We start from the raw sequence: 25,070 nt of genomic DNA, 5'->3' as shown, positions 1-25,070 counted from the left end.
TCGGATTTAGGGGTTTGGAATGGCTGCCAATAAGCCTTGGCTCCGACATTCGAATGTTTGTCTTTCTGTTTCTTCCTTACCAATTTAGAACATTCTATCCTCCCTAAATGGAATGTTCTAATATCCTTATAGCCCTTCTGCCTTGGGCTATATAGGATGTTTAAGGGTCTCTCCCTCATTATTGACCCTCTCCTTCATTATTGGCCCTCTCCTATGGCTTGGGCCAACAACTCGGTTTCAGGGACTTTAACAACCGGTATAGTTCTCTGTATGGGGCAATGAGAGAGGACTACAAATCCCAGAATGCAAAGCAAAAACCTGGACTGGAAAGGACCTAGGAAACTTGCACAATCTACCATTGCTGGCCTTCAAGTAGCTGCTGATGTACAGCCAGCAGAGGGAACTCAGAAAAGACACTTTGTTACCTTTCCCACAGCAGCATCCCCCGTCTCGCTCTACTCAATTGGTATTAGAGCAAGCATTTGCAATGCAACAGGTCTCGCACTTGCGAGAGTTTAAGCTATTGGCATTGTAAATGACACTGCCTTTATTTATCTGTTTTGCTAATTAAGACATAAATAAAAGGCGTTGTCATTTACAATGCCAATAGCTCAAACTCTTGTAAATGTGAGACCTATTCAAAGAAGCGGCCGCCATTGTCCCCGGCTGCTCGAAAAGTGAAAGCTCGCAAGGTGCGCTGAATGTTGCAGGAAAGCAAGTCATGCCTGCAGTAGGAGAAACTCATTAAAGAAAATAGTGCTTACAGACTAAAAAAGAGGTACAGTGTAACAACCGAAGAAAAAGGGCCAGTCCTAATGGGAGGGAACGAATGAAGACTAGGAGGTACTAAGGAGGGACTAACAAGCCTATTAACGAATCAGAAACCAGCATTTATGAGGAACAAAGACACAAGCCAATGACAAATATGGGAGGAGAGTGGGCAGGGTTTTAATACCATACTCCAATACAGCATTTCGCAGAGCAGCGCATGCGCTGCCCAGGTTCAACCTAAAAACAACAGGACTCTGAGAGCAACTCCCATGTGCCACTCTTGTCTGACTCACACGTGAACTTTTGAAAAGCTACCACTTTAAATCAGCCTCCATGACCAGTGTGTAAGAGGAATCGGGGACCATCAAAACAGCTGGAGGGAGTGTGACCTGTCCTCCCCTTCCCCCGCACGTCTGGCCTCCCTTATAGGTGTATACGAGGCACCAGAGAGACATGGACCACAGAAACAGTTCGAGAGTGCGCGACCTGTGTGCTCTCTGCACTCCTGGACTCCATGATTAAGTGTGTATGAGGCACCAAAGAGGCATGGGGGTCAAGAAGCAGCTAGAGGCAGTGTGACCTGTGTCCTCCATACACTCCTGGCCTCCATAATAAGTGTGTAAGAGGCACCAGAGAGGCAGGGGGCCCAGAAGCTTCTAGAGCCAGTGTGACCTGTGTCCCCGTGCACTCCTGGACTCCATGATAGGTGTCTAAGAGGCACCAGAGAGGCAGGGGGCCCAGAAGCTTCTAGAGCCAGTGTGACCTGTGTCCCCCATGCACTCCTGGCCTCCATAATAAGTGTGTACGAGGCACCCGAGAGGCAGGTGCCCAGGAGCCGCTAGAGGCAGTGTGACCTGTGTCCCCGTACACTCCTGGCCTCCATGATAAGTGTGTAAGAGGCACTAGAGAAGCAGGGGCCCAGAAGCAGCTAGAGGCAGTGCGACCTGTGTCCCCATACACTCCTGGCCTCCATAATAAGTGTGTAAGAGGCACTAGAGAGGCAGGGGCCCAGAAGCAGCCAGAGGCAGTGCGACCTGTGTCCCCGTACACACCTGGCCTCCATAATAAGTGTGTAAGAGGCACTAGAGAGGCAGGGGGTCAAGAAGCAGCTAAAAGGCAGTGTGACCTGTGTCCCCCGTGCACTCCTGGACTCCATGATAGGTGTCTAAGAGGCACCAGAGAGGCAGGCACCACAGAAACAGTTGGGGTGTGTGTGACCTGTGTCCCCCGTGCACTCCTGGCCTCCATAATAAGTGTGTACGAGGTACCAGAGAGGCAGGGGCCCAGAAGCCGCTAGAGGCAGTGTGACCTGTGTCCCCGTACACTCCTGGCCTCCATAACAAGTGTGTACGAGGCGCCAGAGAGGCAGGGGCCCAGAAGCCGCTAGAGGCAGTGTGACCTGTGTCCCCGTACACTCCTGGCCTCCATAATAAGTGTGTACGAGGCGCCAGAGAGGCAGGGGCCCAGAAGCCGCTAGAGGCAGTGTGACCTGTGTCCCCCGTACACTCCTGGACTCCATGATAGGTGTCTAAGAGGCACCAGAGAGGCAGGCACCACAGAAACAGTTGGGGAGTGTGTGACCTGTGTCCCCCGTACACTCCTGGCCTCCATGCTAAGTGTGTAAGAGGCACCAGAGAGGCAGGCACCACAGAAACAGTTGCGGAGTGTGTGAGCTGTGTCCCCGTGCACTCCTGGCCTCCATGACAAGTGTGTAAAAGGCCCCAGAGAGGCAGGGGCCCAGAAGCTTTTAGAGCCAGTGTGACCTGTGTCCCCATACACTCCTGGACTCCATGATAAGTGTGTAAGAGGCACTAGAGAGGCAGGGGCCCAGAAGCAGCTAGAGGTAGTGTGACCTGTGTCCCCGTACACTCCTGGCCTCCATAATAAGTGTGTAAGAGGCACTAGAGAGGCAGGCACCACAGAAACAGTTGGGGAGTGTGTGACCTGTGTCCCCCGTACACTCCTGGCCTCCATGATAAGTGTGTAAGAGGCACCAGAGAGGCAGGCGCCACAGAAACAGTTAGGGAGTGTGTGACCTGTGTCCCCCGTACACTCCTGGACTCCATGATAAGTGTGTAAGAGGCACCAGAGAGGCAGGCACCACAGAAACAGTTGGGGAGTGTGTGACCTGTGTCCCCCATACACTCCTGGCCTCCATGATAAGTGTGCAAGAGGCACCAGAGAGGCAGGCACCACAGAAACAGTTGCAGAGTGTGTGAGCTGTGTCCCCCGTGCACTCCTGGCCTCCATGATAAGTGTGTAAAAGGCCCCAGAGAGGCAGGGGGCCCAGAAGCTTTTAGAGCCAGTGTGACCTGTGTCCCCATACACTCCTGGACTCCATGATAAGTGTGTAAGAGGCACTAGAGAGGCAGGGGCCCAGAAGCAGCTAGAGGTAGTGTGACCTGTGTCCCCCGTACACTCCTGGCCTCCATAATAAATGTGTAAGAGACACTAGAGAGGCAGGCACCACAGAAACAGTTGGGGAGTGTGTGACCTGTGTCCCCTGTACACTCCTGGCCTCCATGATAAGTGTGTAAGAGGCACCAGAGAGGCAGGCACCACAGAAACAGTTGCGGAGTGTGTGAGCTGTGTCCCCCGTGCACTCCTGGCCTCCATGATAAGGGTGCAAAAGGCCCCAGAGAGGCAGGGGGCCCAGAAGCTTTTAGAGCCAGTGTGACCTGTGTCCCCATACACTCCTGGACTCCATGATAAGTGTGTAAGAGACACTAGAGAGGCAGGCACCACAGAAACAGTTGCGGAGTGTGTGAGCTGTGTCCCCCGTGCACTCCTGGACTCCATGATAAGTGTGTAAGAGGCACCAGAGAGGCAGGCACCACAGAAACAGTTGCGGAGTGTGTGAGCTGTGTCCCCCGTACACTCCTGGACTCCATGATAAGTGTGTAAGAGGCACCAGAGAGGCAGGCACCACAGAAACAGTTAGGGAGTGTGTGACCTGTGTCCCCCGTACACTCCTGGACTCCATGATAAGTGTGTAAGAGGCACCAGAGAGGCAGGCACCACAGAAACAGTTGCGGAGTGTGTGAGCTGTGTCCCCCGTGCACTCCTGGCCTCCATGACAAGTGTGTAAAAGGCCCCAGAGAGGCAGGGGGCCCAGAAGCTTTTATAGCCAGTGTGACCTGTGTCCCCATACACTCCTGGACTCCATGATAAGTGTGTAAGAGGCACTAGAGAGGCAGGGGCCCAGAAGCAGCTAGAGGTAGTGTGACCTGTGTCCCCGTACACTCCTGGACTCCATGATAAGTGTGTAAGAGGCACCAGAGAGGCAGGCACCACAGAAACAGTTGGGGAGTGTGTGACCTGTGTCCCCTGTACACTCCTGGCCTCCATGATAAGTGTGTAAGAGGCACCAGAGAGGCAGGCACCACAGAAACAGTTAGGGAGTGTGTGACCTGTGTCCCCCGTGCACTCCTGGCCTCCATGATAAGGGTGCAAAAGGCCCCAGAGAGGCAGGGGGCCCAGAAGCTTTTAGAGCCAGTGTGACCTGTGTCCCCATACACTCCTGGACTCCATGATAAGTGTGTAAGAGACACTAGAGAGGCAGGCACCTCAGAAACAGTTAGGGAGTGTGTGACCTGTGTCCCCCGTACACTCCTGGACTCCATGATAAGTGTGTAAGAGGCACCAGAGAGGCAGGCACCACAGAAACAGTTAGGGAGTGTGTGACCTGTGTCCCCTGTACACTCCTGGCCTCCATGATAAGTGTGTAAGAGACACTAGAGAGGCAGGCACCACAGAAACAGTTAGGGAGTGTGTGACCTGTGTCCCCCGTACACTCCTGGACTCCATGATAAGTGTGTAATAGGCCCCAGAGAGGCAGGGGCCCAGAAGCTTTTATAGCCAGTGTGACCTGTGTCTCCATACACTCCTGGACTCCATGATAAGTGTGTAAAAGGCCCCAGAGAGTCAGGCACCACAGAAACAGTTGTGGAGTGACCTGTGACCTGTGTCCCCCGTGCACTCCTGGCCTCCATGATAAGTGTGTAGAAGGCCCCAGAGAGGAGGCTGTCTGGCCTTAGGGCCACTCGGGAAGAATTCAGCAAAGTGACAATAGCGCCGGAATTTGGGAACGTTTCCAAACCAATGTTTTAGTGGAGTAAGAATGTACGTATTGCAGCCTGCTCAAACCATGTATGTGACATCAGCTGCTCAGCCGCTCCACTTCCTCGGCTATGCCTGGGACTAGTAACTTTTGCTAACCCTGCGCAGAGATTATTCAGCTATTTGTTGAGTTCAGGAAATGTCTTTCATTGGGCAGCATTTGCCAAGCCCTGCTCTTCCAGCCCAAGGCTGAATTCATCCTTTCCTATTTCAGCGCCTAGAGACAGCATCAGTTGTGGAATGCGCTACATACGTATTTTAATGCTAATTGAGGAGAGAGAGATGACGGAACAGAAAGATTGTTTTCTGTAAAAGCGCACCGAGTCTTTTGCATTTTGCTGATGCCAGCTGTGCCGCACAAGTGGACGCTGGGATTTTAGAGAGGAGTTTCACATTGGCCGGCCGCAGTGCTTGAAAATCGCACCAATCCGGAATTAGGGCTTCCCATTATTATGCAAAGCTTTGCACATCCCTTACAGTGCCAAGAGCCTCTTACTGGCCCGAGCCCCCATCAGGCTGAACGTTTCATCCAGAGAAGGATGGATTGCTCGGGGCTCTGCAGCTCCTGCACTCTCTGTATGCTGAGATTAAGAGCCTAGAAGCCCATCGACTCGAGTTTACGAGAAGACAGCGCTACCTGTCCCTAGTTCAGTGTCCACCACATTAGCACAAAGCGGTACTTGTAATTGCATTGACATAGCGCTTACTACCCATGACGAGGCGTACAAGTGCTTTACAGCGAGTAGCACGCTACTCCGGAATCCAAAAAGGATTAGCATAGGGTGGACATGTGGGTCTGGTAGTTGGGCTGAAAAGGTTAGTGATTGTTTGTAGTTGTCACGGCTCTTCCCCACATGGCTCTTGTGACCTTGTGCAAACTGATAGCAGCCCGAGGCTTGGAGGAATGTAGCCTTTGGCCCACAGTCCTTTCAGGAGACAAACCACAGGAATCCTAGAAACACTTGAATTGTCTTTATTTCTCATGATTGCTGGTCCTGGCGTCCCAGAAAGCTCTGTAGCACCGCCAGGCTCAACTGCCGGCGTTGCCCCAGCCCTACCAGCCTGTATGAAAACATTGACTCACAGAGGTTTCTTATGGGAGTGATCTTCATTCCCCTCTTTACTTTTGAAGATATTCAGTGAAAGGGCTTTTTAAATATTTTAAGAGTGATATTGCCTGCACCTTAAACTGTGTACGTCTTGCTGTGGTAATGTGGTGTATTATAGTGCCTCTGGAGGGGGCACATCGATGACCTCAGACGCAAACCCCTTCCCCGTCCTGCTTCCAAACCGCTTCAAATGACAGCCTGGGATCCAATTTTTGTTGCTTGATTAGTGATTCAAATCTCAGGCTGTGTTTATTACATTTATTTATAAAGAATATTTTTTTAATTTACATTTTGCACCACAAAGATCTTTTTGATGGTGCTCCAGCAGACATTGATGCTGACAGAATTGCTTCAGTTGGTGGCATAGACACCGAGCTTGTTCTACCAGCTGCTGGACAGGACCCTTCTCTGAAACTTACATACCACGCAAGCACCTTCGGATACCCTGAAACTTACATACCACGCAAGCACCTTCGGATACCCTGAAACTTACATACCACGCAAGCACCTTCGGATACCCTGAAACTTACATACCACACAAGCACCTTCGGAACTTACATACCACGCAAGCACCTTCGGATACCCTTGTTCTCTACAGTGGTGGCTTGCTGGACCACGGCAGCTCAATCTGAAACCAGGTCAAGGCCATTGCCTTCAAGCATCAACTCCTCCTTCTGGGCTTGAGAAAGTGCACCGTCAACACCTTGCCTCACGCGCACTCTGCAGATGTACTTCTCACCCAAGGTGTTACAGATTTCTACTAGGGAGCCATTATCGTGAATTACTATGTTAATAGGGAAATGAGTGTGAACAGACCTCATCTTGTAAACGAACACCAGACGTGACACCGGTAACCATCAATCAATCAATCAGGGGGTTTATAGAGCGCGCTACTCACCCGTGAGGGTCTCAAGGCGCTGGGGGGGGGGGGGGGGGGGGAATCAGTCGAAGAGCCAAGTCTTGAGGTCCTTCCTGAACGTGTGCAGTGTGGGGGAGCGTCTGATAATGACTGGGAGCTCGTTCCAGGTCTTTTCTGCGACGTAGGAGAAGGCTCTACCACCTGCTCTGGTTCTGCGGATGCATGGGGTCTCTGCGGATGCAAGGGGTCTCTGCTAGGGCGAGGGCGGTGGAGCGGAGGTTATTTTTGGGTACATGGAAGGAGACTCTTTCGTTGAGGAATTTGGGTCTGATGTTGTGGAGGGATTTGTAGGCGTGGGTGAGTAGCTTGAAGGTTACTCTCTTCTCGATGGGGAGCCAGTGGAGGTCTCGTAGGTCCTGGGTCATGCGCTCGTGTCGTGGGGTTCCGAGGACAAGTCTGGCTGCGGTGTTCTGGATGGTTTGGAGCTTGTGTATCAGGGTCTTGTGATTCTGGCATAAACGGCGTTACCGTAGTCCAGTCTGCTGGTTATGAGTGCGTGGGTGTCGGTCTTTCTGCATTCGGTGGGATCCACTTGAAGGTCTTACGGAGGATGCGAAGGATGTTGAGGCAGGTGGAGGCGACGGCATTGATCTGCGGGTCAGGTGAGGGAGGAGTCCAGCATGATGCTGAGGTTCCGGGCGTGGTCCGTAGGGGTGGGGGGTTTCTGAGGGCAGAGGGCCGCTAAGCGCTGTCCCACGCAGTGGGGGAGGGTCCAAGGACGAGGACCTTTGTCTTTTCCGAGTTCAGTTTTAGGCAGCTGTCGCTCATCCAGGCTGCTACGTCTTTCATTCCTTCTTGGAAGCTGAGTCTGGTGTCTTCAGGGTTCTTCGTGAGACAGAGGAGGAGCTGGGTGTCGTCTGCGTAGGATACTATTCTGAGCTCATGCTGTCTGACGATGGTGGTGAGCGGGGCCATGTAGATGTTGAGCACGGGGCTGAGCGAGGATCCTTGGGGTACACCACAGTTGATCTCTGAAGGTTCTGAGAGGAAGGGAGGTAGTCTGATCCTTTAGGTTCTGCCAGAGAGAAAGGAGCGGGTCCAGTCGAGGGCGGTTCCCCGTATACCGGCGTCGTGGCATCTGGCTTTGAGAGTGTGGTGTGAGACGGTGTTGAAAACTGCGAGGAGGTCTAGTAGGATGAGGGCCGCGGTGTGGCCCTGGTGGAGTAGCATGCGGATGTCGTCGGTGGCGGCGAGGAGGTCAGTCTCGGTGCTGTGGTTGCTGTGGAAACCGGACTGGGAGGAGTCAAGGATGGCGTTCTCTTCGATGAAGGTGGTCAGCTGGGCGTTGATGAATCTCTCAGTGACTTTGGCTGAGAAGGAAAGAAGAGAGATGGGCCGGTAGTTTTTCCGGTCCGTCGGGTCGGCCGAGGGTTTCTTGAGGAGGGGCTTGACCTCTGCCCTCTTCCAGTCATCAGGGAAGATGCCGGATTCAAGGGAGACGTTGATGGTACGACCTAGTTTGGGTGCTATGGCGGCGGCAGCTCTGTGGTAGATGTACGGAGGGAAGGGTTCCGTGGGGGCTCCTGAGTGGGTGTTGTTCATGGTCGTGGAGGTGTCTTCAGTGGTGGCAGATTTCCAAGTGGTGATGGTCGGCTGGTTGTCGGTGGTGGAGGGGGGGGGGGTGTCTGGCGTTTGTTCGCTGAAGTTGTCATAGAGGGCCTTAATTTTCCAGTGGAAGTTGGAGCTGAGCTTGTTGCAGAGGTCCTGAGATGGTGTGACGTCTGGGGGGTTTGGTGAACTGTTGTATGATGTTGAAGAGTTATTTTGCGTTGCTTGCGTTGGTGTGGATTTTGTTCTTGATAAAGGTCCGCTTGGTGGTTCTTATGCGCTGGTGGCATTTTTTCATGGCGTTCCTGTAGTTGTTCCAGTCTTCAGTGGTTTTACTGTTCTGCCAGAGTTTCTCAAGGCGTCTGCAGGAGCGCCTGGCTTCTTGGAGGTCAGTTCTAGGCGGCCTTCAGGGAGCGTTGTTTGGCGGGGTGGCAGAAGGTTGCGAGCTTGTCAGCGCAGCGGTGTAGTTCTTTGGCTGCGGTGTTGGCGTCGGCTGTGGTAGCGGGGGGAGGGGTCGTGGAGGAGGGTGGTGTTGAGGTCTTCCTCTGTGATCCTGCTCCAGTTCCTTCATGGCGGATGCGGGGGGTTTGGGTGCGATGGTGTAGTTGAAGGTGAAGTGTACGCAGTGGTGGTCTGTCCTGAGTGGCTGCGTGGTGTGGCTGAAATGGATGTTCTTCCCTCCTGCGAAGATGGGGTCGAGGGTGTGTCCAGCTCAGTGAGTAGGGGTGGAGATGAGCTGTTTCAGTCCGAGGTTGTCGAGGAGGGTGGTGGAGTCGGGGTCGCTGTGGTTGTCGAGGTGGAAATTCAGGTCTCCAATGAGGATGTAGTCCGTGGAGGCGATGGCGTGGGGTGCGACGAGGTCGGCAATGGTGGTTGCGGAAGTGTCGCGAGGCCCGAGGGGTCTGTAGACGAGGGTCCCGCGCAGCATGGTTCTGGAGCTGGTTGTGGAGGTGCTCTGTGTTGGAGAGGGGGTCGACCATGCTGGAGGTGAAGAGTTGGAGAGAGCACTTGTGTGCGATGGCGAGTCCTCCTCCTGGGCGGTGGGGGGCGGTCCTTTCATTGTATCTTGTATCCGTCGGGGATGGCGGAGGCGATGTCGGGGGTGGAGGTGGCGTTGGTCCAAGTTTCTGTGAAGAAGGCGACGTCTGGCGCTAGTGTGTCGAGTAGGTCCCAGATTTCTATGGCGTGTCTGCTTAATGAGCACACGTTGAGGAGGATACACATCAAGGCTTTGGTGATACGGGCGTCCAGTGTGGGTTCGGTGGTTGTAGGGGTGCTGTAGATGGTGAAGGATTGTCGGCAGTGCAGGCAGGAGAACTGGCCGTGGGTGTTGTTCAGTGTCGGTCTCTGGCAGTTGGTGTTCCTACCAGAGTTGAGTGCGAGGAGGGCGGTGGAGTGGTAGCGGTGGGGGGTCGTTGATCCAGGGTTCCTGGCACTGGCCGCAGACGTACGCAGATGGGCTTGCCTTTGGGACGCCCGCTGCGTGCCACTGCGCAGCGGCCACCATTAAGTAGGGGAGAGGGGGCGGGACGTGAGTCTGAGAGGCGGAAGCAGGGGCTGAGCACGGGGGAGGGGCCACAGGGGCAACAGCGCTGGGAACCGGCGGTGAAATAATTAAAATAAAATAACTTAAGTTTAGCACATGGCTGCAATTGTGCGCACCATGGCCAGCTCGTTGTGATTGCCACACCATTTGTCAGCACAAAGCTTCCTATGCTTCTTGCCTATGCGGCAAAGTTCTACTCACAAATGTAGTTGAAGTCCTGGTGAAGACTCCCTCTGGGGTCCTTCACAGTAACAGTGTGGCCTTTCGAGGTTAGGTCCACCTTGTCAGGGATGTCCACAGTCTGGTTGTTGAGAATGGTCTTTATTGTCACAGGAGACCGAGAAAAGGGCCTGCATTTATGAAATAATCCTAATTTGCACAAAAATCATAATGTTATACCGCAACTGTATTTACAAGGCTGCTACAGAATTATTTTCTGCATACGTAGTCCGTGAGACATTGAGCCACCTACAGTCCCATGCATAAAAACATCTCCCAGGCATAAAAAGATTTTGTGAACTCATGGTCTGCCCTTTGACCTGGCCTCCCTGCCACCTCTGACCTCTAGTCCTCTACAGGCCCTACCTCAGAGCAGTACAAGCATTGGCAAAGCCAACAGGTCTCACCTATGCAACAGCTATTTGCTTTGCCAATATGTTTTAGCCGTGTTGTACTCCAGCGTAGCTGCTGTTCAGCATGGCTAAATGTGTTTGGCATTTAGGAGAGTGGCTTAGAGTGTTGTAAAATGGAATGCGAAGAGTGGAGAAGAGTGGTGTGCAGTGGAGTGGCATACAGTTGAGTGGCAAAGAGTAGAGTGGACTGGTGTAGAGTGCATTGGTGTAGAGCGTTGTTGAGTATAGTGGGGTAAAGTGAAGAGGCATAGAATTCAGCATCTTAAAATGTAATGGTGAAGATTAGAGTGTTGCATAGTAGAGTGCAGTGGTGTATAGTGCAGTGGTTTAGAGTGCAGTGGTGCCGAACAGAGTGGCATAGAGTACAGTGTCATAGAGTGCAGTGCTGTAGAGTAGAGTTGCATAGAGTTCAGTGGTGTAGATTGGTGCAGAGTACGGTATAGTGCTGCAGAGTGCAGTGGCATAGAATGCAGTGGCGTAGAGTGCAATGGCACAGAATGCAGTTGTGCAGAGTTTAGTGGTGTAGTGTTTAGTGGCGTAGAGTGGCATAGAGTGTAGCGGGGTTGAATACAGTGGTGCAAAGTAGAGTGCAGTGACATAGAGTGTATCGACATAGAGTAGACTAGTGTAGGGCGCATTGGCATAGTGTTGCAGAGTATAGTGGCATAGAGTTCAACACATAGAATTCAGTGTCATACAGTGCAATGTCGTAGAATGCAGTGGTGTAGATTCGAGGGTGCACAGTAGAGCAGAGTGCTGCAGAGTGAAGTGGTGCAAATTGGAGTGGTGCAGAGTGCATTGTTGCAGAGTACCGTAACGTAGAGTGCAGTGGTGTAGAGTGCACATGCATGGAGTGCAGTGGCTTAGAGTAGTGTGGCATAGAGAGCAGTGGCATAGAATACAGTTGAGTAGAGTACAGAGGCGTAGAATGCAGTGACGTAGAGTGCAGCGGCATAGAGTGTAGTGGTTTGGAGTAGAGTGGAAAAGAGGGGCATAGAGTGCAGAGACGTAGAGTAGATTGTTTCAGAGTAGAATGGAGTTGTGTGGAGTGGTGCAGGGTAGAGTGAAGTGGCATAGAGTGGAGTGTTGCAGGGTAGAGTGCAGTGGTATAGAGTGGCATAGAGTAGTGGTGTAGAGTGCACTGGCAAAGAATGCAGTGGTGCAGAGTAGATTAGAGTGGTGTACAGTGGATTTGCAGAGAGTAAATTGGCCTGGAATGTTTTGGCATAGAGTGCAGTGCCGTAGAATGAAGTTTTGCAGAGTGGCGTAGAGTGAAGTTGTGTAGAGTGGAGTAGCGTAGATTGCATTGGCTTTTGAGTAGAGAGGTGTAGAGTGCAGTGGCGTAGAATGCAGTGGCACAGAAAGGGGTGGTGCAAAATGGAATAGAGTGTAGTGGGCAGAGTGCAGGGTTGTGCAGTGGAGTGGTGCAGAATAGAGTGCAGTGGTATGGAGTGGTGCAACATAGAGGGGAGAATGCATGGTGTGGTAGCACACTGCCATTACCGACAACACATTTTCAGTTGAAATGACCATTACAATTGCACAGACATACAATTTTACTAGTAAAACTATACAGCGCACAAATGATAATGTGTGGAAATGCCCTCATCTAATGTATCGATTAGGGGTGGGCGGTAAACTACACTCCGCAGGCGGAGTATGCAAAGTTTTGCCACTCTGATTGGCATGCAGAGTTTGGCACAAACTCTGCCAACCGGCCAGTGGAGTTTACCAGTGCGCTCACCCCTAGTTTCAGCATTCCCGCTGTGAGCGACTTACTTGTGGCAACAATAGGGGTACTTGGCCCCCAACGATCCTCAGCAGCCAAGGTGACTCCATCTCCCACCCAGTAGTGCGGCAGGAGGCCCCATTGCAGAGTTGTTGAGAAAGGGTGTGGGCGTCCGATGTCTCAGCAATCTGCTGTGGGGGACTTACTTTGGGCAACAATAGGTGTTCTTGGCCCCTAACGACTCTCTGCAGCCAAGGAGCCCTTAGCTCATCCCTGTCTGTGACACCAAGATTTACGGAGTTAAGTAAGTGAAAAGCTCAAACTTTTCAATCAGGGTGGGTGAATCCGCAAGACAGATGAGTGGAACCCATGCTCTGGGCTGGTGTGTTTCTTCATCATCATGTACGAGGTGAAGAGCTGGGGGCCTGGAGTGAGAACGTCTCGCACAGGCGGCACTTACCAACGTTAACACGGGTAAGTGTCAACGGGAGAGCCGGTGCACAGAGGCCACCAATCCCGTCCACTGATGCACATGGAAAACAATGCAATTCCTTGACTGCATTCATTTAAAAATTAGAAAAATACAGAAAGTATGTTTTGTTTTTTTAAATGGCTCTCCGCGCTGCCCTTCATGACTGTCAGACGCACATCAGAGCAGGATGGCAGCAATAGACTGCTACTTCCTTAAATACCTGCAGATGTGCGCATGCGTCTGTACTCCAATGCCAATGTTTACTGGTGCTCTATATAGGGCTGTTTATAGTGTGAAAAACCGACACGCGTCAGACTACGAGTACAGTCCGGTGATCGAAGTGTATAAATAAAGTATGGGAACTTTTATCCTAAAAGGAGTGGGGCCAGAGTCAATTAGTGGGGGTGCGAGGCCCGGTGCAGGAGTAATAAGAACTACATATCCTTAACTATATTGTTACACTTTAACATAAAGGTAAATGCGTGTAGTATATGACACACTGACATTAAATGAAAAACTAATGAAAGTTCAACTTACTTCACAGAGCCATCATTAACCGGTTATTCTTTAACTGGGATTATAGGAACTGTTTTGATAAAATGAAAACAGGCTTGGGGGTGCCATTCCCAGCTGATTCCGCCCACTTCAGCCTCTGGAGTGGACATTTATTGGCTAAATAAACGTGGAAAGATACCAGCTGCATCATCAGAGGACATAACATAAATAATGATGAAATGAACATTAACACGCAATGAAAACTGGAGCTCTAAAGATAACGTCACTGTCTGCTCACGTTTATTATGTGTTTGATGCCACTGTTTAGGTCTTTCCCCAGAACCCATCTGTGCCCATCTCTTCTGCTCCCACTGCGCATCACGTTTCACTATGAACCCAAGCCCGACTGGCCCTCTTCCGTCCTCCTGACCCTCTACACAGCTTCTCTGGGCGAAGGGCCCTACTCTGAGGGAATACGGAGCTGGAGTATGTGGTACCCACACAAATGTTAACGCCCTGGCGCCCTGCTTCCTTCCGTGCCCTGCTGCATACCCCTGTCTCACCTAATCCTCCGTGGTTCCTGTGTGTGCATCATCGGTTGCACCCTAGGCCTCTTGCACCCCTCTGTTTCCTACACAGTGATTGCTGAACCCATCTGTGCCGAAAACCCACCTGCTGCTGTCTCCCTGCACCCCTCTACGTGCGACACCTTGCTTCCTCATGTACCCTGCTTCCTCTGTGCACATGTCCATCTCCTGTACATTGCTTTCTCCACACACCGCAGCCTCCCGCCCCCTGCTGTCTCCGTGCAGCGCTCTTTGCCCTGCACCTTGCATTCTCTACATACACCACTGCCTCCATGGAGCCCCCCCACCTCCAGGCACCCAGAGCCCTCCTTTGCCCTCTACACACTGCACGGTGCCTCTTCGCCTCGCCCAGCGCTGGGCCTGGCAGAGAACAGCTTATTCCATGAATATTTAAAGAGCTGCGGGGTCTCTGCGCTTCCTGCCGCCGGCAGTCTCTCCCGAGACTGCTTCAGCCACGCCTCAGAGCTGGCCGTCACTTCTGCTGAACCCGAGACTGCTTCAGCCACGCCTCAGAGCTGGCCGTCACTTCTGCTGAGCCCGAGACTGCTTCAGCCACGCCTCAGAGCTGGCCGTCACTTCTGCTGAGCCCGAGACTGCTTCAGCCACGCCTCAGAGCTGGCCGTCACTTCTGCTGTGCCCGAGACTTCTTCAGCCACGCCTCAGAGCTGGCCGTCACTTCTGCTGAGCCCGAGACTGCTTTAGCCACGCCTCAGAGCTGGCCGTCACTTCTGCTGAGCCGGAGACTGCTTCAGCCACGCCTCTGGCCGTCACTTTTGCTGAGCCCGAGACTGCTTCAGCCACGCCTCAGAGCTAGCCGTCACTTCTGCTGAGCCCGAGACTGCTTCAGCCACGCCCCAGAGCTGGCCGTCACTTCTGCTGAGCTCCCAACATGTGGGAATGTGGGGGGCTGACACATTCCCACCGCGAATACAACTGGCAAAGCCAATAGGGCTTGGCGTTCATAGTGAAACACTTGTGCTGTGGGCATGGATGCTGGTCTGCCTCTCCTGGACCATCCTGCCGCACTATCCACAGCACCAGAAGGCTGCTGCACGCACTGCCCTGCAGAGCACCACTGCCCGGCTGCTCACAGTAGCTTTCCTCTACTTATCCCTATTTGGGGTCATGCCCTCAAAAGGACCACAAGTCAGTCTTCCATTTATTTTGTCGGCTTTATTTTTTATCCTTCATCGTTAGGGTTGTGTAATTAACAATGTATTTCCCAAAAAAGACATTCTTCCCACTGTAGATTAATATTTATTGACATTGGTGATACACTGTGCTATAGGTATCTTGAACGGACAGTGCCTAATGTCTTAATCATTACACAACTTAAGCAAACATGTTGGCTTCTCATTTAAACAAAAAAACAATTACCCCAACCCATTTCCCATAAATCCCTCCAGGGAAAGTCAAGCACGCCCTCTACGCTCCTTCAGAGAAGTCTCACCCAGTGAATTTCTGGATCTTGTCAAAGCAAGTAGGCCAGCTGAGTACCGTCTCTCTGGTCCTATCCAACCCGGATGACGCCACTGGTCTGTATCCCGGCTCACCTTTGTCAACTATGAGAAGAATATAGAGCATTCAGAACGCTGCGGCCAGACTCCTCCTACATGTGAAGTCACAAGCACACATCTCCCCGGCCTTGAGGGCCCGACACTGCGCACTGGTTGTGGAAGATTCACCTTCAAACTGTGCACGGCAAAGGGCCACTCTACATCGAGAAGAAATCAACAAGTGCATACAGCAAGGGAACATACACTTGAGAATGGATCCCAGTCTCAACATTCCCACATACAAGGAGAAAAAAAAACCGACTGGAACATATCCCGCTGTTCAAGCAGCCAAAGTATGGAATTCCATACCCACACACATAAGATCCGCTGAGGACAATCTTACTTCAGCAGATTAGTCAAAAGCTGTCTCTTCCCCACATCATCACCATACTCACAAGACAACAGTGTACGACAACAGTACTGAAGGGCATGACAAACTGTGCTGCTCAACTAAGCTTCCTGCTATAAGCAGATACATGTATATAAGTGTAAAAGTGTATATCACACCACAAGATACAAACGTATATCAGACCATGTCATAAAGGGTGCTTCTATGTACACATGGGTGCATATATAGAGGGGTTTATGCCTTGCTACTAAAACTTCAAAATGTGCCCTCTTCACCACAAGATAGTTCTGCACATCAGACCATGTGAATTTTGCTGCTTCTATGCACATATGGATATTCATATAGAAGGGTTTTCTCCAGCCAATACAACTTTCCCAAGTGTCATGCGCATATATGTATGGATAAGTTAATTTCAGTTTTTTTGTTATTAAAAAAAAATACTCCTTTCAACCTTTGTCGCATCCCTCCTCACTCTGACTCATCCCAAACCTTTCTGACTACTATGAACCCCCAAACATGCTTCTCAAAGTACCCCCTTCCTGGTTACGTATGTCACTCCAACTATCAGACACACACAGCCACTACTTACACAAAAGCAACTTTCTAATTCCCCCTTTCAAGTCAATCCCATCAGTCTAACTCTACTCTAAAAACTATTAAACACATAATACATCAAACCAACACAACTAATGCACAAGGGGGAAAAACACATTACTATCTACTTTTAACTTCTTATGTTGGGTTTCTGAGTAGCGTGCTACTCGCCGCAAAGCGCTTCAATGCCTAATTATGGGTAGTACACGTTAAATAAATACGACTTAAAATTACAATATTTCTCAGAACGCCAGCTGCTGAAGGTCGGGGTGCCGCATGCCAAAGGCTGCACAGTCTTGATTCCACCTCGTGCCTCTCTTATCCTCTTCCAGACACTCTCTGACTCTTTCTCTGACTCTTGCAGTTCTTTTCATCTTTTCTCTTCCTCATGCTTTCCTTTCTCCCTTTTCTGATTTTCTCTCTATTGCTCTGCGTTAAAAGTCTCATGCCTGAAAAATAAGCCCTGGTCCTAGGCCCCAACAGCAACCGCCGGCTCAAATTAAGCATTGCCTGTAACCTTGACGCCCAGTGAACTTCGAGAAGAGGGAAACATCAGAAGGGAACCACAGGGCCTTTGTTGAGGTCATGACCTTGATCAATACAAACGTGATCCTGCAGATGACAAAGTGGATGCAACTAAAGTCACCCCAGTGGTAGGTGATGGCTCTGAATATCCCCCGGGACACCGCGGGAAACTGCATAGATGGAATGGATGCGATACCCCGGGAAGAGCCTTTGAAGTGGGCGTAATATGCAGAATAAGGGAGGAGATGATAAAGACACGGGTTACCTTAAGGAGCCAATGACAAGGCAGCAGGCTGCTGTAAGCTGCTGATGACAAGGTCTTTGGCTACCTTAAGGAGCCGAGGACATGGCCGCTGGCTTCATAAAGGAACCGATTGCATGGCCGCTGGCTACATACAGGAGTCAAAAGCATGGCTGCTGGCTAACATAAAGGAACCGATGACATGACCGCAGGCTACCTTAAGGAGCCGATGACATGGCCGTTGGCTACCTTAAGGAGTCGCTGACATGGCCGTTGGCTACCTTAAGGAGTCGCTGACATGGCTGCTGGGTACATAATGAAGCTGATGACATGACCGCTGGCTACCTTAAGGAGCCAATGAAATGGTCACTGGCTACCTTAAATAGCCGATGACATGGCCGCTGGCTACATAAAGGAGCCAATGACATGTGCGCTGGCTGACATAAAGGAGCCGATGACATGGCCGATTGCTACCTTAAGGAGTCGCTGACATGGCCGTTGGCTACCTTAAGGAGTCGCTGACATGGCCGTTGGCTACCTTAAGGAGTCGCTGACATGGCCGCTGGCTACATAATGAAGCCGATGTCATGACCGCTGGCTACCTTAAGGAGCAGATTACATGGTCGCTGGCTACATAAGGGAGCCGATGACATGAGCACTGGCTGACATGGCTGCTGGCTACATAAAGGAGCCAATGACATGTGTGCTGGCTGACATGGCCACTGGCTACATAAAGGAGCCAATGGCATGACTGCTGGCTACCTTAAGGAGCAGATTACATGGCTGCTGCCTACCTTAAGGAGCCGATGATATAGTCGCTGGCTAACATAAAGGAGCTGATGACATGACCGCAGGCTACCTTAAGGAGCCAATGACATGACCGCTGGCTACCTTAAGGAGCCAATGAAATGGTCACTGGCTACCTTAAATAGCCGATGACATGGCCGCTGGCTACATAAAGGAGCCAATGACATGTGCGCTGGCTGACATAAAGGAGCCGATGACATGGCCGATTGCTACCTTAAGGAGTCGCTGACATGGCCGCTGGCTACATAATGAAGCCGATGTCATGACCGCTGGCTACCTTAAGGAGCAGATTACATGGTTGCTGGCTACATAAGGGAGCCGATGACATGAGCACTGGCTGACATGGCTGCTGGCTACATAAAGGAGCCAATGACATGTGTGCTGGCTGACATGGCCACTGGCTACATAAAGGAGCCAATGGCATGACTGCTGGCTACCTAAAGGAGCAGATTACATGGCTGCTGCCTACCTTAAGGAGCCGATGATATAGTCGCTGGCTAACATAAAGGAGCCGATGACATGACCGCAGGCTACCTTAAGGAGCCAATGACATGACCGCTGGCTACCTTAAGGAGCCAATGACATGGCCACTGGCTACCTTAAATAGCCGATGACATGGCCGTTGGCTACATAAAGGAGCCGATGACATGAGCGCAGGCTGACATAAAGGAGCCGATGACATGGCCGATTGCTACCTTAAGGAGTCGCTGACATGGCCGCTGGCTACCTTAAGGAGTCGCTGACATGGCCGCTGGCTACATAATGAAGCCGATGTCATGACTGCTGGCTACCTTAAGGAGCCAATGAAATGGCCACTGGCTACCTTAAATAGACGATGACATGACCGCTGGCTACATAAATGAGCCAATGACATGAGCACTGGCTGACATGGCCGCTGGATATATAAAGGAGCCGATGGCATGACCGCTGGCTACCTTAAGGAGCAGATTACATGGCCGCTGGCTACCTTAAGGAGCCAATGACATGAGCGCTGGCTACATAAGGGAGCCGATGACATGAGCGCTGGCTGACATGGCCACAGGCTACCTTAAGGAGCTGGTGACAAGGCCGCTGGCTACCTTAAGGAGGTGATGACATGAGCGCTGGCTGACATGGCCGCTGGCTACCTTAAGGAGCCGATGACATGGCCGCTGGCTACCTTAAGGAGCCGATGACAAGGCCGCTGGCTACCTTAAGGAGGCGATGACATGGCCGCTGGCTACCTTAAGGAGGCGATGACATGAGCGCTGGCTATCTTAAGGAGCTGGTGACAAGACTGTGGCACCATTAAGGAGTTGATTTCGAGGCCACTGGCTATCTTAAGAAGCAGACGACAAGGCCGCGACTATAAAATGACAACTGCCCTACAGACACATTTCAGAGGTACCCCCAAGATGGCTGGGTGAAAGATGGGCATCTTTGGTGACTGTAGCTACCAAGCATTTGATCAGAACTAGGTAGATACACACGTGGGGTGGTGTAGTTTGGATACTTGTCGAACATCATTGCGTCAGCATCTGCCGTTCTCACACCTTTCGCATCTTCTGCTAAATCTTACCAGGGAAGAGAGATGTGTGCGGAGTGGACGCCACCTGTGGACAGCGACCAATGAGAACCACTGACACTATAAGAAAAGGATATGACGCGGGTCTATGGGAGACGCTCCGCGCCTTCCCCTCGTCCCACTCCCGCCTGTCAGATTCCATGTGACTCTGTTTCTCACTCACACCCTCCGTTGCTCTCAAGCTGTCTCTGACATACTTGCTTGCTCTGTCTGTCTCTCACACAGCCTGTTGCTCTTCCTTTCTATCACACCTTGCGTGGCTGTCTTTGTCTTACATCTTTGTTGGCCTGTCTCTAAAACGGTCTCATGCTCTCTGCAGTGGTCTGTCCATCTCTCTTTGCAGCTGTCTGCCTCTCAAATATCTTGTTGCCTCTGTCTCTTGCACATTCTGTTACTGTCTGTTTCTCACAAGCTCCGTGACAGTCTACCTCTAACATTCTTTGCTTGCCTATCTGTTGCTCTCTGTGACTGTATGTCTCTCACTGTCACTCTCTGTTGTTCTCTGTACTCGCACACCTTGTATAGCCCCGTATTTCACGCCCGCTGTTGCTGTCTGTGGATATCTAACTCTCACACCCTTTGTGGTTGCCTGCCTCTCACGCCCCCTGCGGCCGCCTGCCTCTCCTCGCCATGTCTCTGTTTTGTCTTCTCTTGGGCTCGGCTGAGAGTTCAGACAATGCTCTTTTATCAGCACCTCCTGGATATGTTTCCGGTTCGTCAATCAATACAGTGCAGCCAGCAGCTGTGTCCTGCCCATGTGACATCCCAGTTGCTGCAAAGGGCGAGGTGCCAAAAACAAGATGTCTGCTCCCTGCAGGGGAGCGGCTCGGTCATTAAGACTGGGGGCGTGGGGAGGAGAGAGTGTTGGGAAGGGGGGCGAGCTTCAGGTTTCCCAACCACCACCTGGCACATTATACATTATATGTAGTGCTTAACTTGTAAAAAAACATAAGTGCCAGGGCTCTCGCCAGGAGCCCACCGCAGCTTGCACCACACATTCCCCTGTCATGCTGCCAGTGATAGTAACACCACAACTACTAGCCATCGCACACCAACAAGTGGGACAATTTGGACTATTCCAGGCCCCCTAAGCTATAAGAAGGGCTTGGTCAGCAAGTAATAGTCATTTTCAATGTATATTGAATTAATATTTACCTGTTATTGTGGTAATTTCTAAATTATCCAGACAGTGCCGGTGTTGACAATTAAGTGCAGGTGTCAAGCACTGAACACCACTGGCTGAAATTAAGCACTGATTATACGGCAAGCATGCCAAGCGAGAACAATATGGTTTAGTAGGGGCACTAAGTGAGAGGAAACACATTATTTTGTGAAATAGCCAACAGCCAACATTTTTTTAAGTCCTTCCAAACAGAGCAAGGGACAGTGTGCGTTTTTGTCTATGTGAGTAAAATTCCTGATGAAATCTGACAGAAACCTCACCGTATCCAACTGAAAGCACCTGTACCCAACTATTCACCAGAAAATACATTTATTAGGGGGTGTAATGCCCCAAACACCGCCCTGAAGCTACGCACCTGGCTCCGTGCCTGGGGAGCACGTCAGCAGGCTCACACGGCCATGTGCTCTGCAGGTGCAGTGTCACTGGCAGAAGAAACCACGCCCACAGGTGTCGGGCCAGACTAGGAGACCATGACACTGCAGGAGGGGGTGCAAAGATGTCATTCACACTGTAGGAACCACACCAGACCAAGCCAGCATTCCCTGACCAATGCAGGAGCAGGGCTAGGAATCCATTACCAATCAGGAGCACGGCCAGGGAAACATGGGTACATCAGGAGCAGGGCCAGGAGTCCAGGACCAATGCAGGAGCAGGGCCAGGAGTCTATGACCAATGCAGAAGCAGGGCTAGGAGTCCGTGGCCAATTCTGGAGAACCACAGACACTTCAGAAACAGGGCTAGGAGTCCATGACCAATGCAGGAGCAGGGCCAGGTGTCCATGACCAATGCAGAAGCAGGGCTAGGAGTCCATGGCCAATGCAGAAGCAGGCCTAGGAGTCCGTGGCCAATTCTGGAGAACCACGGACACTTCAGAAACAGGGCTAGGAGTCCATGACCAATGTAGGAGCAGGGCCAGGAGTCCATGACCAATGCAGAAGCAGGGCTAGAAGTCCCGGGCCAATGCAGAAGCAGGGTAAGGAATCTATGGCCAATCAGGAGCAGGACCAGGAGTCCATGACCAATGAGGAACACAGCCAGGGAAACATGGGCACATCAGGAGCAGGGCTAGGAGTACCTGGCCAATGCGGAAGCAGGGCTAGGAGTCCCTGGCCAATGCAGAAGCAGGGCTAGGATCCCTGGCCAATGCAGAAGCAGGGCTAGGAGTCCATGGCCAATCAGGAGCAGGGCCAGGAATCCACGACCAATGTAGAAGCAGGGCCAGGGAACCATGGGCACTGCAGGAGAAGGGTATGGGTCAATGACCATGCATGGGTAGTGCCAAAAGACACCAGGCCCACCGGTGTCTGCCGAGGCTGTAGACCATGGACATTATAGCAGAAGCGCCGTTAGACCATGACACTGCAGGAGCAACACCAGACTCACAAACTGCAGGAACAGCGCCAGGGGACTATGCACACTCCAGGAGCAGGGCCAGGGGACCATGCACACTCCAGGAGTAGGGCCAGGTGACCATGCACACTCCAGGAGCAGGGCCAGGGGACCATGCACACTCCAGGAGTAGGGCCAGGTGACCATGCACACTCCAGGAGCAGGGCCAGGGGACCATGCACACTCCAGGAGCAGGGCCAGGGAACCATGCACACTCCAGGAGCAGGGCCAGGGAACCATGCACACTCCAGGAGCAGGGTCAGGGAACCATGCACACTCCAGGAGCAGGGCCAGGGGACCATGCACACTCCAGGAGCAGGGCCAGGGAACCATGCACACTCTAGGAGCAAGGACAGGGAACCATGCACACTCTAGGAGCAAGGATAGGGAACCATGCACACTCTAGGAGCAAGGATAGGGAACCATGCACACTCCAGGAGTAGGGCCAGGTGACCATGCACACTCCAGGAGCAGGGCCAGGGGACCATGCACACTCCAGGAGCAGGGCCAGGGAACCATGCACACTCCAGGAGCAGGGCCAGGGAACCATGCACACTCCAGGAGCAGGGCCAGGGAACCATGCACACTCCAGGAGCAGGGTCAGGGAACCATGCACACTCCAGGAGCAGGGCCAGGGACCCATGCACACTCCAGGAGCAGGGCCAGGGAACCATGCACACTCTAGGAGCAAGGACAGGGAACCATGCACACTCCAGGAGCAGGGCCAGGGGACCATGCACACTCCAGGAGCAGGGCCAGGGAACCATGCACACTCCAGGAGCAGGGTCAGGGAACCATGCACACTCCAGGAGCAGGGCCAGGGGACCATGCACACTCCAGGAGCAGGGCCAGGGAACCATGCACACTCTAGGAGCAAGGACAGGGAACCATGCACACTCTAGGAGCAAGGATAGGGAACCATGCACACTCTAGGAGCAAGGACAGGGAACCATGCACACTCTAGGAGCAAGGACAGGGAACCATGCACACTCCAGGAGCAGGGCCAGGGGACCATGCACACTCTAGGAGCAAGGACAGGGAACCATGCACACTCTAGGAGCAGGGCCAGGAGACCTCGAGAGAGATCCAGGTGCAGCGTCAAGAGACCATGCATACTGTAGGGTAATGAGACGATGCACACTGCTCGGCCTTGAGACCATGCACTCTCCAGGAGCATGGGCAGTCGTCCATTAGTGATGCAGGTGCAGCATCAAGACCCTGTGCATTCTCTAGGGTCATGAGATCATGCACACGCCAGGAGCATGGCAAAGAGTCCATAACCAATGCAGGTGCAGCATCAGGAGACCGTGCATACTGCAGGGAGAGGATCAGGGGCGGATTTTGGCATGGGCCAGCCCAGGATATCAAGTTTCTGCGGGGCGCATTGAGCAGATTGCATTAAAATCCCACAGACAGCAGCATTCCTCTTACTTGACTGCTATGATTGAGACTGAATGGCTTTTAACCCTTTTTAGGTTGCTGCCTACCAGACAGCGCAACTGTCTGGCTATGCGAAAGACATCTTGGGGACTTTCAGAAAGCTTGCTATTGGCTTTGCTGTTTGCAACTCTTGATTTCTGCCTTTCAATTTGCTGGCTTTTGAGTTCCTACCTTCCCATGCTTAAGCTATGTTTACAGTATTCTTCCACAAACTCCTGTAATAAACAGGCCTTTAAATCTTGTTCTTATCTTGTCACATTTGGTAGGCATTCAAAGACAGAGGTTAATGTCAAGCTGCGTGGCCGGTGGGAGCCTGGTGTTTATTTTGTTTTTGATTGACTTCAAAGTGAGAGCATTTATAGAATAGAGGAATGCAGCATACTTTCTCCATGGAGCTTCCTTGTACACTTTTTATTTGAGACATAACCATCTCAAAAGGTATCTCATTCTCAGGAGCACAAAACATTTACACACTTTTTGCAAAAATACTGTTCTTTGGTGAGTCCATTTAATTTGTGAAACTGCTTTTTTAGGAACAAAATAGAAAACTGCATTTCAGTCTCTGTGTCAGCCTAACATATGGTGATCTTGCACAATGTACAATGTTTATGACCCTTTCACTGTCAAGCACAGGGTAAGATCTTTTCACAGTAGAGAGCCAACCACAGTGTAATACAATTTAACAATGCTTGGTTTTCACTTTGATGTGTAAAGCATGTGTTTTATTTATGGCATCTGTGGAACTCGTTTTGGAGAGTTGGATACGTTTAAAGGCACATTTTATTAAAGCTTTTGTGTTTATGTTTAGCTACACGATAATTATGTGTTCTGTCTGCAACTATGTTATTTTGGAAGACATATATCACTGGATATAAACTATTTCCTCATTTGTCCTTGCAGGCACTAGGATCATGATTTGAATGGTGCAGCAGGTGCAGTGGCACAGGAGCCAAAAGCTCTAGGAGACCCACTGAACACTAATTATTGCTATAAAATTTACCACTAAATAAACAGTCACCGGTGCAGTTACCTTGCAGGCACTATGCCATAATTTGGATGGTGCAGCAGGTGCAGTGGCACAGTGGTTAGAAGCACTTAGAAACCCTCCGAACACCGATTATTGCTATATTTTACTACCAAACAAGCAGTCAGGAGTGCTTTTGTGGTTATTTTGTAATGATTGCAACCAAATTAACACAACCTAAAGCATCACTGAAATGAACGCTGTAACCTATTGGACTTGTCTGTCCACCTGCAACTTATGTTACATTCGGTGCATTTATATGGCGCATCTTCACAGTTTTCGCATTGGTCCTAAAATGCTTCTGAATCTGGACACACTAACACCTTGGCAAGGGCATTCTCCATTCTATAACATTTGCCCTTCAGCCGTTGTAAGCACTATATAAAAACTTCTAACTTACCAGATGGCTCTATACCAAGCATTGGCAAAGCCAATAGGTCTAGACTATGTGAGATCTATTGACGTTGTCAA

General features: G+C 51.3%; 1 pseudogene; it reads right to left on the bottom strand.

Moving 5' to 3' along the window:
- Nucleotides 1-23,754, bottom strand: part of LOC146830405 (large ribosomal subunit protein uL6-like) — a 53,007-nt pseudogene extending 29,253 nt beyond the window's left edge.
- Between the last annotated feature and the right edge of the window lie 1,316 nt (nt 23,755-25,070).

The sequence above is a fragment of the Triturus cristatus genome, chromosome 5_1 (genome assembly GCF_964204655.1).
Source record: "Triturus cristatus chromosome 5_1, aTriCri1.1, whole genome shotgun sequence".
Classification (NCBI taxonomy): Eukaryota; Metazoa; Chordata; class Amphibia; order Caudata; family Salamandridae; genus Triturus; species Triturus cristatus.
This window is presented reverse-complemented; position numbering and strand designations above follow the sequence as displayed.